Here is a 13,112-nt window from a genome sequence, read left to right as displayed (position 1 = left end):
GTAAAATGTCCTGTATGAAGTCAGGAAAATGGCCATTGTTATATCATAGTTCGTTTCTGTGTGTGTTACATTTAAATGTTGTGTTTCTGTTGTGTCGTAGTTATCCTCTTATATTTGGTGCGTTTCCCTCCGTTTTGGTTTGTAACCTGTTTTTTTTATTTCTCAATCGAGTTATGAATTTCGAACAGCAGTATACTACTTTTGCCTTTTTTTAATTGTCATCTAATCATTCGGTCCCAGTACTTACCTTTTAATATGGGTGGATTTTACATACATAAAGAAAATTCAAAAATATAAAGAAAGCAATGAATGAGGTTGTTAAATTTGATCTATGCCCTTTTGTCCTTCTTTGTAAAACATTTGTTTGTTTTTATTGTGATAAAGATTATAACACAATGTTGACAGCTAAACCCATACTTTTGGACATTTTTTACCAGTTATGTCTGTTTGTTTTGTTCACGCATCGTTGTCAATATAATGGAATTTGATGCAACTATCGTATACACTACTACTTTTTTCATAAGTACTATTTCTGTACTTAAAATCTGTAATAACTGAAAAATTAATTTTAAAAATACTATTTCTATATTTTAAAATTATTGTTATATTTAGGTACCTGTATTTTACAGTACTTGATTTGTACTTAACATTTTGATACAGAAATATTACCAAAAGTGATCACAATATTCGATGTTTGTAAATCATAACTTTAAGATATTTGAAATAGATAAACTTTCAAACTGCTTAAATTGTAACAGTATCCCCAAATCTATATTACCTAAATTTCTAGTAAATATCATGTACTGTATGATACAGGTACATATATATTACAATAAGTTTTAAGTAACAACATATTGCAATTAGATAATAGAATTTCCGTTTTGAATTTTTCTCGGAGTTCAGTATTTTTGTGAAATTCTCTTTTTTCATATAGACATTTTATAGATTTTGTAATGCAAATTTTTCTTTTTTGGTTTGGAGATTCGATAAATTTATTTCATAATTTGGAAAATACTGTTAGTACGGTAAACTTGTATTTAACCCAAAAGTTGGGCACAGAAGATGAGAATTAAGTATTCAAATTTCTACAAAGGCATTAAAAAAGATAAAGCAGACCATTTTTAAGGTTAAAGTTTTAAGTTCTATTATCGACTTTTGAATTTTTGGGTGAAAATGCGTTTTTTGAAATTACAAATTTGTAAACATAAATCCAATTTTGGTAATTATTAACTTTCGTACAGCGTGCTTAACTTCATTATTTATGGGAAATACATTGCCTTGTATTATTTATTATTATGTAAAAATAAATTTTTGAAATTGTTATTTCAGTAGTCAATGTCAGCTAAGCTTTGTGATCTCAAATGACCGCTCGTGATGTTAAGTTCAATCTGTTTAATCGGATTACAGACGTTCACATTGCAATTGGTTTGAACACTAGTGATTGCATTTCATCATGTTGGTGATAATCGCTATACAGTTAATTGACCTGTAAATTAAATATAACGGCTGTTATTGACACGAATAATTGGTAGACACAAATGAACAGAACGATACAGCAATGTGGGAGTTATATAAAATGCTGACGATGGTTAAACCATTCATAAAAATGAAGATCTTCGCATTGATGCTTACGTTATCCTTCATATTGAGTCAAGGTAAGATTTCAGAAGCTGAACTTTAACTGTAAAGTGTAGTTTCTTTTAAAATAATTGATACTTTTAATTAGCAATGCCCATATTTGTCGATTATTCTATTTACTTTATTTTCTTTTTTTTTTGTTAATTGATTTCATTATTGTTTTTTTTTTTCAAATTATAAATCACGTTCGTTTTATGTGTTTGAGCTTTTGATTTTGCCATTGGACTACGGACTTTCCGTTTTTATTTTTTTCGGAGTTCGGCAGGAGCTTTTAGATGGTATGTCATTAGATAAAACAAAACAAAAAAACAAAAAACAATAAAAACATATTTGTGTGTTTTGGTGTGTTTTTATTGTTTCTAATAAAAGTTATATTAATACTATTTAGTAAAGCATTTTTTTGTAAATCACTTAACTTACTTTATTTCATCACTTCATTATTTCATTATTTCATTAATATATTTTATAAATATTATTGTAAGAAATGTTTTCTGATAACATAAGTTGCAAAATTGCATGTCGTTAAAACAAATACATATGTATGTGGCTTTATGGTATTGTGTTTTATGGGGCAAAATGAAGTTGACCTGGTGCTACTTCTAAAAATACAGAATACACATTAGGTTATCGAGGTTGTTTTCAAGTCTAGGGTGGTGAAGGTTGTCATATCTGTCAAATAGGATTGTACAGGGGGACAAAATTGAACGACTAGAGAGAAAAGTTTGTGTTGAAATTTGAACTGAATAAGCTCTTCGTAAATACCCTCATTGAACAGAAAGAATACACAATGATTAAGTACTAGTCTTTGCTTCTTAGCAATATAATAAATCAAATTTAAATTCTATTGGAAAATTAAAACATTCTATTGATATATTGATATATTTAAATTTATTTAACATTGGAATAAATATGCAAATAAAAATATACTGAAATATGTGGTATAAAAAAATAGCATGTAAAATGTTGTAAATGAAATAAAGATAAACAATTATAACTGACGGTACCAAAGAAAATCACTCCATGATCAGCTCCTGGTTGGGGAATACACATAATTTGGTGAGATCAACCAAAAGCCTCGATCACATTGCTGTAAAAATACAACTAGAACTACATGCAGAACTCAGTGAACAAAATTTGAATCAATAAATTGGTGATATAAAATAAAGGGGAAAAAAAGAAAAGACAAAGGACTCAAAATATTAAATAAGAGAACTCTGTCGTCTTATGATAACTAGTCCATACCCCAATTTACTTTAAAATAATTCACCTTTATGCTATAATCTAAAATATGTCTGTTCGACTCCAACCTAGAAAAAGACAATGGCAATTTCAAAAAGGAAACCCTTGAGTAATGCCAACATATAGGAAATCTACAGGATGTATATCTACGCAAGTCAATAATTGGCTTTGAATACTACTTTAATTGATTGGGGACTTTTGTTTTAATTTTTTCGCAGAGTTCAATATCTTTGTTATTTTGCTTTTGATAACATTAACGGTATCGATTTTACTACAACAAATGCGCATTTTTATAATACATGTCTCTTTAGTTGCGCTTATTTTAAAATCTGAACCCTTTAAAAAAACAGCTGCTCTAAAAGCACGTGATTTAACCTTTTTTTGCATATTAGAATTTTTCAAAAACAAAATGGAATATTTAGAGAGCAGACGCTAATAAAATGGCTCTATAGAAAAGTACATGCATGAAGATTCTCTCAGTCGTACAAGTAAAGGCAACAGTAGTATACCGCTGTTCAAAACTCATAAATCCATGGACAAAAATCAAAATCGGAGTAACAAACAAAAACTGAGGGAAACGCATTAAATATAGGAGGAGAACAACGACACAACATTAAAATGTAACACACTGAGGGAATGTTCAATCATGTACTTTTCTACAGAACCATTTTATTAGCGTCTGCCCTCTAAATATTTCATTTTGTTTTTGCATAATTGTTTCAAATAAGACTTTTAAAAGTGTAATTACTTTGAAAAGAATAATCATGCTTAAAATTAAAAGCGAGTATACATGCATCAATCCTACATCATTCTTATGTTTGCATTGGTATCAATTTGTAATAGTGCATGACATTTAAAAATGCTTTTTATGTATCTGATTATCAATGCCTATTGGCTCTGGAATGATATATTAAAATAAACCGTTGTGTTACGTTTATCAATTCCAACACGAATGGCCCGTATATCAATCCAAGCAAACTCAAGTTATGATACAACATGTTAAAAAGTTTAAATAGTATGACAGTTAGTTACGTCAACCTTAAACAAAAAACAAAAAAAAAATAACAAAAAAAATAGGGAGCTTCTTTTTTTTTTCAATCGCGACACTTATGCAAATATTTGGTGAAATCAATATAATCAAGTTATAAAAAATAAATACAACACGTTATTAAGGTTGTTCGTCCAAGGCACTATTCTGGATTTGCCTCATCATGAACTCTAAAAGCCAACTATTTGAAAGCCAACAACCTAAACAGTTGAGGAGCTATTGACAAAAAGCACCTTGAATAAAAGCCAAATCCGTCAACTTTGCCTGATTGGGGTAAACCCTTATTTTCTATATGAAATTGAAATTTATAACCGGACAATATTAGAAAGGTTTGTTTGAAATCGTGTCAGAAAACTATACTGAGCTGATGATACCTTCAGAACTAATATATGAAAGTTATATAGAATATTCATACATGTCTTAGGCCACAGACCACAATTAATTCCTCTATCAGTTCTTTATAACCTTTTGCATCATTAAAAAAATTGCACCATGCACTTTTGTCCAATTTTTTGTGTGTGTAATGTATTGTCCTAGTCCAAATATATATCCAAAATTCAGAAAGATTGAAGCAATCACTTTTACAAATTTAGCCAATACACATCCATACCCCTATTGACAAGTCAAGAGATGTTCCGAAAACTGTAAATATCACCTTTTTGCACTTGACCTAATCACTCATTCCATATCAAATTCAGTTAAAATACAACCTCCAAAAATTTATTTGACCTCTCTTCTTTCATTTCCACCCAAAAAGATTTAAGGAATGAGTGAGGAAAGGAAAGAAAAAAAATTAAGGAAAATACACTCTAATTAAAAGGAACTATATTCGTGGACAACGAAAAGCGGGGTCATTAATTGTGGTCTTGGGCCTATTAGGGGCCTAAAACTTGACCAATTCTAAAAAAACTTGGCATGATTCAAGCTTAGTATATTATAAAACAGGTTACAAAGTTTCAAAGCCATATGATACCAAATAAAAAAAATGTGGCATTTTTTATATCTGAATTTTGGGTGCTGAATTGTGGCGTTGAATTAGAACAATTAACACTATCAAATTTGAGCTTCTAAAAACCAAAAGATACCAAAACTGACACTTTTTAATGTCTCTATGTATAAGTTAACATCTATTTAAAGCAACAGAAAGCATATTTCATGTATCAGACTTATGCAAAATGGCCAGAAGTTAATTTTATATGAGCCTGTGCCAAAAAATAGAGGTTTTCAATTAGGGTGAGGCCTTATATCAAATGTAATATTTTTCACTTACCACAATTTTCTGAAGTTGTTAAGTTATCAAACAAACTTTAACAGGTTATAAATGTACTTTTGATGGAAATATAAGTTTCAAATAGCATAACGCATGTGGATAAAATGGTCTTTAGCAATGTTATGCTTAAAAAACAGATTGCCAGTTTAGGCCGTTCCCCACATTTGCATATTTAAAAGCATATAAATGATATGGGAGATGGAGATATACTTCTTTTTGCTAAAATCTGTGCTCAGATATGATAAAACATGGAGCCTGGATGTAACAAGACTGTCACTTTCAACTATATATGCAGACAGTATGGTCTGATGCAAAGTTTATTAACTTTACTGTTTAAAAACTGAATGAAATGTCAGCCTCAAAAGGCCAATATTTAAACCACTAGCTATCCAACAGAAGAAAGTAAAGGTAGTCTGTGAAACAGAAATGGTTAAGCAACCAGTAATAAGTGTTTTTGATGTAGGTTCAGTGCAATCTGTTTTGGAATACAACTTTTAAGTGCATAGAACTTCACATTTCTCCTGCTGCGTATACTGACCGTTAGACTTAGACTATTAAAACAGCACATTTTGCACTCTTTTTATGTTTTTATCTACTTTTTTTTGTGTTCAGAGTTCACAAATAAGTTAAACAACTGAAATAAATACCACAAACACAAATAGATATCAGAAAAAAACTGTCAGAGAGAAATTAAGCATGCTGTTTTTGAAAAAATAGTGAAAAAAGTGAAAAAGCTACATTTTAGGCATTTAACCTGAAAAGTGACTTTTTCACAAAATTTCTATCAAATGAAAGTGAAAATCATTTCTTCTCATATAGTTTGACAAATCAATACCAATAGATCATTCAGAAAAGATGCCAAAGTAAAAATTCTAAATTTGCTGAAATGCACCTCTTAGGCCACAGACCACAATTAATTCCTCTATCAGTTCTTTATAACCTTTTGCATCATTAAAAAAATTGCACCATGCACTTTTGTCCAATTTTTTGTGTGTGTAATGTATTGTCCTAGTCCAAATATATATCCAAAATTCAGAAAGATTGAAGCAATCACTTTTACAAATTTAGCCAATACACATCCATACCCCTATTGACAAGTCAAGAGATGTTCCGAAAACTGTAAATATCACCTTTTTGCACTTGACCTAATCACTCATTCCATATCAAATTCAGTTAAAATACAACCTCCAAAAATTTATTTGACCTCTCTTCTTTCATTTCCACCCAAAAAGATTTAAGGAATGAGTGAGGAAAGGAAAGAAAAAAAATTAAGGAAAAATACACTCTAATTAAAAGGAACTATATTCGTGGACAACGAAAAGCGGGGTCATTAATTGTGGTCTTGGGCCACATACAGAAAGTGTTTAAGGGGAAGTAACTCATATATTTCATTTAGAACAAACTTTTTATTTTTTTGTTTTTCTGAAAGTATTTTAAAACATTTACAATATAAAGTAAGAATATGTGGTATGACTGCAAATGAGACAACTATTCACCAGAATTCATATCATCTAGTTCAAAATCCTACCGTATTGTTTTCTTTAGTGTTACACAGTTTTGACTTTTTAATATATAATCCGCACACAATTATAAATTTCCCCATAAACCTTATCTTGAAAAAAGTTGAAGGTCGTACAGGTGTCCTATAGCTTCTTACATCTATGTCATTTGTCTCAGGTGAAAAGATGTCTCGTTGGTTATGTCTCAGGTGAAAAGATGTCTCGCTGGTTATGTCTCATGTGAAAAGATGTCTCGTTGGTTATGTCTCAGGTGAAAAGAAGTCTCGCTGGTTATGTCTCAGGTGAAAAGATGTCTCGTTGGTTATGTCTCAGGTGAAAAGAAGTCTCGCTGGTTATGTCTCAGGTGAAAAGATGTCTCGTTGGTTATGTATCAGGTGAAAAGATGTCTCGTTGGTTATGTCTCAGGTGAAAAGAAGTCTCTCTGGTTATGTCTCAGGTGAAAAGATGTCTCGATGGTTATGTCTCAGGTGAAAAGATGTCTCGCTGGTTATGTCTCAGGTGAAAAGATGTCTCGCTGGTTATGTCTCAGGTGAAAAGATGTCTCGCTGGTTAGCATCCCATACCTCTTTTTTCATACAGGTCACATATCATTATTATTTTCAATCGGTACACATCAAATAGCCTAAGTGTAAAGACGTCCTTAAATATGAACACGCGTCTTTGTGCATATCCAAATGTACATATTGATAAGTTGTTTTGAATTGTTTTTAATGATTACGTTTTAAGCAACATCAACTAGTTTATTATAGTGATTGTTATATGTCATAGGAAAACATCCATTTAATTTTTATTTTTTTTTATATATCATAGGTTGTGTGACCGTTCAAAAAGGAGAACGACATTTCATAACAGTTATATATCTGTTCTGGGATGTATTCTCTCTGATACCTTAATGAATAGTAGAACTCTTCATGCCTTTCAAAATATTGTCAAACATTTTTATGATGATCGAATTAGTGCATTCGGAATAGTTTATGTCACTATGGTGTCATTAATATGTCGACAATGACATATATATATTTGACTTTAAATGTCAAAATTAAAAATAGTTCTAGGACAAATTGGATACGAGTCAAGGTTTTAACGAAAAAGATGTTTTATCCGTTTTAGTATCAAGATATCATTAAGGGTAAAACATTTTATTACTTACAAATTCTCAAAGTGAGGGTAAAAATTATAAGAAAAATAGTTAGTATTGTGAACATCTAAATCATGTCAATTAGTAGATTTTTTTTCGAATGCAGGGGTCCTAAAATATTATTGCATCATACCTTCTTCTTTCTCGCCTTACATACCATAACCTCTTTATTTTCAGGAAGTGATAGGGAATCATATACCTATTCTTTCGTAACGGTTGACCCACTTTTCAAAGTTTACCTTTTTTATTATATTATGTATCACGTATTGTCGTTGAACATTAACTAGACAATTAATTAATCACGCATTATAAAGTGCCTCTGATACATTATTGCATCTTCTACAATGGGTGATTAAGGTCTTATAAAGGGGGAAAGTCTCTCTTGTTGTAAATACAAGTAAGTAGGACATTGAAAATGAGAAAAAAAAATGTCTCTCATTTTTTGGATATAAAGAAGTACCGTCTGGTATCAGTTTTACCCCTTTTTTAAGTGCGAAGATAATAAATTTCGTCTTAGGATTTTCTATTTTGCAAAAAATATCAAAACTAAATACTTTAAGATTCAACCGAAAAATATAAAATGCAGAAATAATAAATATAAATTGAGTCAATTTTTATTTCAAACATACCTTATTAGAAAGGTTTGTTAGAAATCGTGTCAGAAAAACTATACTGAGCTGATGATACCTTCAGAACTAATATATGAAAGTTATATAGAATATCCATACACATACAGAAAGTGTTTACGGGGAAGTAACTCATATATTTGAATTAGAACAAACTCTTTATTTTTTGTTTTCGGAAAGTATTTTAAAATTTCATCTTGGTCATTATAAATAACATGTTACTTGTTATCCCTACGATTTGAAACAAATCACAAAGTGAATAAGCTTATGTTAATTTCAATCTCATTTTTAGTCTTTGATGTTTATTAGTTACAGGTATTTTTTACTCTCATTTGCGAATAAATACGAAGTTTTACGTTAATATTTTTGTACGATTTATAAGAATAACAATATCAATCATTACGTTCTTGTGATTTTTTAAGAGCTATCCACGAAATTTAAACTCGTTCTAACATTAACAGTACACAAATAACTGCCCCAAACAGCTCATTTCGGCAAATAATGTCAGTTAAGAGATATACAATTAAGGCAAATAAAGGCACCCGTTATTGTTAATGAAAAAAGACAACAGTAGTATACCGCTGTTCAATAGTCATTAATTGGTTCAGCGAAACCAAAACCGAGGGAAACACATCAATTATAAGAGGAACGACTACTTTGTAAAGCTAATACAAATCGGCATTGAATACTATTAAATTGATGTAAGTTGAAAGAGTCACCACAAGTAAAGACAAATCAAGAAGTTCAACTAAGAGCTGAAGTTATGTATTCATTGACATTATTTTCATTTAGTTTCAACTGTTTCGTTTTTTTAATCATTGACTTTCAAATATACGTTCCTAATAGAGATAAGTTCAGAAAAGGACTATAGACGCATGACATTTATCAAGTGTTGTTTTCATTTTTTTTTTCCAAAAAAAACATTGACTTTGCCAATACATGTATTAAAATATTATTATTTTTAGTAAATCCAATGAAATAAACTATTGACCCTACATGTAATCATATGTAAAGGACAAAACAATATGCCAACTAAGCCGGTGAATACACATCCATTATCGGTTAATCAAGCATCCTTACTCATTATAAGAAGATTATAGATTACATAAGCAGGTGACAATCGCCTTTTGATGCACATAGATTGATAAATTAACGGTGTCAGTTAGATGTAATTTTACATGATATATCTTTATTTCTCAACAAACCAAATTACAATGGTATAGAGATACACACAATAACTACATAGTGTACATGTATATGTACAGACATACAAAAATTATACGAAAGCAAGAGGTAGGTACATATCATATATTACGGTATACATATTAAACTAAATGATATCAAGTACACGAATTACCCAGGAGAGCCTAAATGAATATTTCAAAAGCATGTCGTATTGTTAATAATTGATAAGTATAAAAATCAGCGGTAGTTAAAGAACGTCTCGTCATTTTTCTAAAAAAGTGCATCGGAAAGTACCAAGAGATAAATATTTCGTATCAACTTCACAAATAATACACGATAGTCTTGTACTATAAATTTTAGGTACTGACGTTGTTTATCATCTTATATACAGTTTTATAATATTCTTTTATTTATCTTTGTTAATTATTACTTTTACTGTTTAGTTCATTTTTTATAATATTTACTTGACGTCACTCCCTCGAATCTATATTTCAAGCATTATGTATTTTTCGTTGATACGGAATATTTATCAAAACGTTATGGTATCTACTGATGAACTTTGTAAGAAAAGGAGACGAGACGTCCTTTTTCATAACCCATAGTTCTTCGACGATCTATTCAGACGCTGGTGGTGTTTCCTAAAAGTCAGAGTAGCAGCTGCAAGCTCTTGCTTACCGAATGAGTTTTGGAATAATTATCATTTGTCAATGCTATTCAACTTTATGTTTCATTTTGGCATTTTAACTATTAACATACAAGTTAGAGGTTTAGCTAGCTATAAAACCAGGTTTAATCCACCATTTTCTTTTTGAAGAAAGTGCTAGTACAAATTCAGGAATATGACAGTTGGGGTCGATGCCATTGCTGGTGGAGATTTATTTCCCCGAGGATATCACCAGCCCAGTAGTCAGAACGTCTGTGTTGACTTGAGTTATCATTGATATGTTCATAACTATAGATTATCTGTTAACAAAACTTTGAATTTTTGAAAAAAATAAGGCTTTTCTACCTCAGGAATAGATTACCTTAGCTGTAAAACTTGGCAAAACTTTTTAGGAATTTTTGGTCCTCAATCCTCTTCAACTTCGTACTTTATTTGACCTTTTAAACATTTTTTTATTCGAGCGTCACTGATGAGTCTTTTGTAGACGAAACGTGCGTCTAGCGTTATATAAAGTTTTAATCCTGGTATCTATGATGAGTTTATTTGTGGTCCATTCGTTTGATGTGTTTGAACTTTTGATTTTGTCATTTGATTAAGGACTTGCCGTTTTGAATTTTCCTCGGAATACAGTATTCTTGTGATTTTACTTTTTATTAGAGTCTTTTGTAGAAAAAATACGTTGCAATCGTAAGAAAATAGTAAGCCTTGTATCTTTGATAATTTAGTTATACTAGTATTGACCAAATAATAAGCCTGGCACCTTTGACAACTTTTGATCTATCTATTTACTCTTTTTCAGCAATAGCAGATCCTCAATGTTTTGTTAGTTGTAAACATATATGCGCCATATCGAAATCACAGGCAGCACTGCTTTGTCCAATGTGTAAATGTGAGTATAGTAAAACGTTAAACAATATAATGTTATCTTTTAGTAATGATAGAAATAATAAAATACAAAATTAAACAAAGCCATATCCACATTATGTTAATCGTAAATACAAATTCATTTATTTCTGTCATGAAAAAAAAACATTTTTTTTTTAAAACCGAACTGATCTCTATAAAAAAATACACAGACGATGATGTCATCAAAATTGATAACTTTTTGATCGGCAACATATTTGCTGAGTTTGGTTGATTGATATTTCAAAAGACAAACGGAATTCAAATTGGTATTATTATGTAACCTGCATCCCACCTTGGTGTTGTACTTAGCTCATACAGAACCTTCTCAAAGACAAAACAAAATGAATATAAGTAATGTCATTTAAAAAAAGAAGATATGGCATGATTGCCAATGATACAACTTTCCACAAGAGACCAAAATTAGACAGAAATTAACAAATATTTGTTACTACAGCGCTCAACAATAAGTAAAACCCATACCACATAGTAAGATATAAAAGGACCCGAAATGACAAATGTAAAACAATTCATACGAAAAAATACAACGGCCGGTTTTATGTGCAAAACAATGAACGAAAAACAAATATGATATATACAACAACAAAAGATAACCACTGAATTACAGTCTCCCGAATTGAATCAGATAATTCTCTTAATTTTTGAGTGTTACCTAGAATTTTCTTTTTGATGGACTGAAGATATTTATACATTGGTAAACTACTGTTGCGCAAATTTCTTGCGGTTACCATATAACATGTTGATTTTGTACGTCTGCATATATCCATTTTTCATGCTGTTCACAGATAACATGTAGACATTGTATATTCGAATATTTTTGTTTTTCAGGCTGCCCGCAGATAACATGTAGATACTGTATGTTTGGATACGTACTAGCCAGAGACAGCACTGGATGTAGAAGTTGCAGGTGTAAATGGCCAATGTAAAAACCGAAGAAATCCGAATATACACTTAATTGGTGCCACATTACTCAGTGATTGTTTTTGAGAATTATTAAGAATAAACCTAGATTTTTATATGTTAGATATGTTAAAGGCCATTTTACCATAAAAGTTAAGGATCAAATAGGAAGCGTTTGAAAATACTGTAATACGTTAATAGCATATAAATACTGGAATTTAAAAAGCACAATAAAATGAAAGGTCTGCTTGTCCTTCTTTCTATATAGGCTATTAAAAATTTGATAGAAAATTATTCTCTCTAGATTTGTCATATATGCATGGATTATTAGGCTGTGAAGTCGTTGATACAAATCCGAATTAAGAAACTAAATGGGTCTACCAATACCCACCGTCAATGTTTAAATACACAAGCTACGTCAATGTTTAAATACACAAATGTTGCAAAACACTTGTCCTACCTCCATGACAAATATGTTGCTATCCCCGAAGATAAAGCCCCAAACAACATCATTGTTGTGTGTAAATATCATTACAACTGCTTGATAAATGAATTAGGTATTGACAATTCACTTGAAACTCAACATATACCCTTACGACACTTACCAAAGAGGAAATCCTGGAAAATCAAAGGTCTGTTCTATGTTCTTTTGGAATTCCAACCAAAGATGAGGAACTGGACCTTCCATCACTGTATTGGATACCTAAACTACATAAGTGTCCTTACAAACAACGCTATATTGCTTGGTCTCCCAAGTGCTACACGAAACCTCTTTCTAATTTATTAACATCTTATTGTATCAGCAATCAAAGCCGGGCTCCAAAGTTATTGTGAAACTGCCCATTCTATTGTTGGCGTGAATCAGATGTGGATACTAAAAAATTCCAAAGATCTTTTAGAGTACATACAATCTAAGACTCTCTCATCTTGCAAAGGTATTAAAACATTTGACATTTCTAC

The 13,112-nt window shown here is 30.7% G+C and overlaps 1 long non-coding RNA gene across 1 annotated transcript; it reads left to right on the top strand.

Annotated features, from left to right (window-relative positions):
- The first annotated feature begins 1,440 nt into the window (after nucleotides 1-1,440).
- On the top strand, nucleotides 1,441-12,268 carry LOC143069561 (uncharacterized). Its single transcript, XR_012976436.1, has 3 exons — nucleotides 1,441-1,655; nucleotides 11,128-11,217; nucleotides 12,081-12,268. It is a non-coding gene; the product is annotated as an uncharacterized LOC143069561 (long non-coding RNA).
- Nucleotides 12,269-13,112: the final 844 nt, after the last annotated feature.

Source organism: Mytilus galloprovincialis, chromosome 3, assembly GCF_965363235.1.
Source record: "Mytilus galloprovincialis chromosome 3, xbMytGall1.hap1.1, whole genome shotgun sequence".
Classification (NCBI taxonomy): domain Eukaryota; kingdom Metazoa; phylum Mollusca; class Bivalvia; order Mytilida; family Mytilidae; genus Mytilus; species Mytilus galloprovincialis.
The sequence above is the reverse complement of the archived record's forward strand: the minus strand, read 5'-3'. Positions and strand labels throughout refer to the sequence as shown.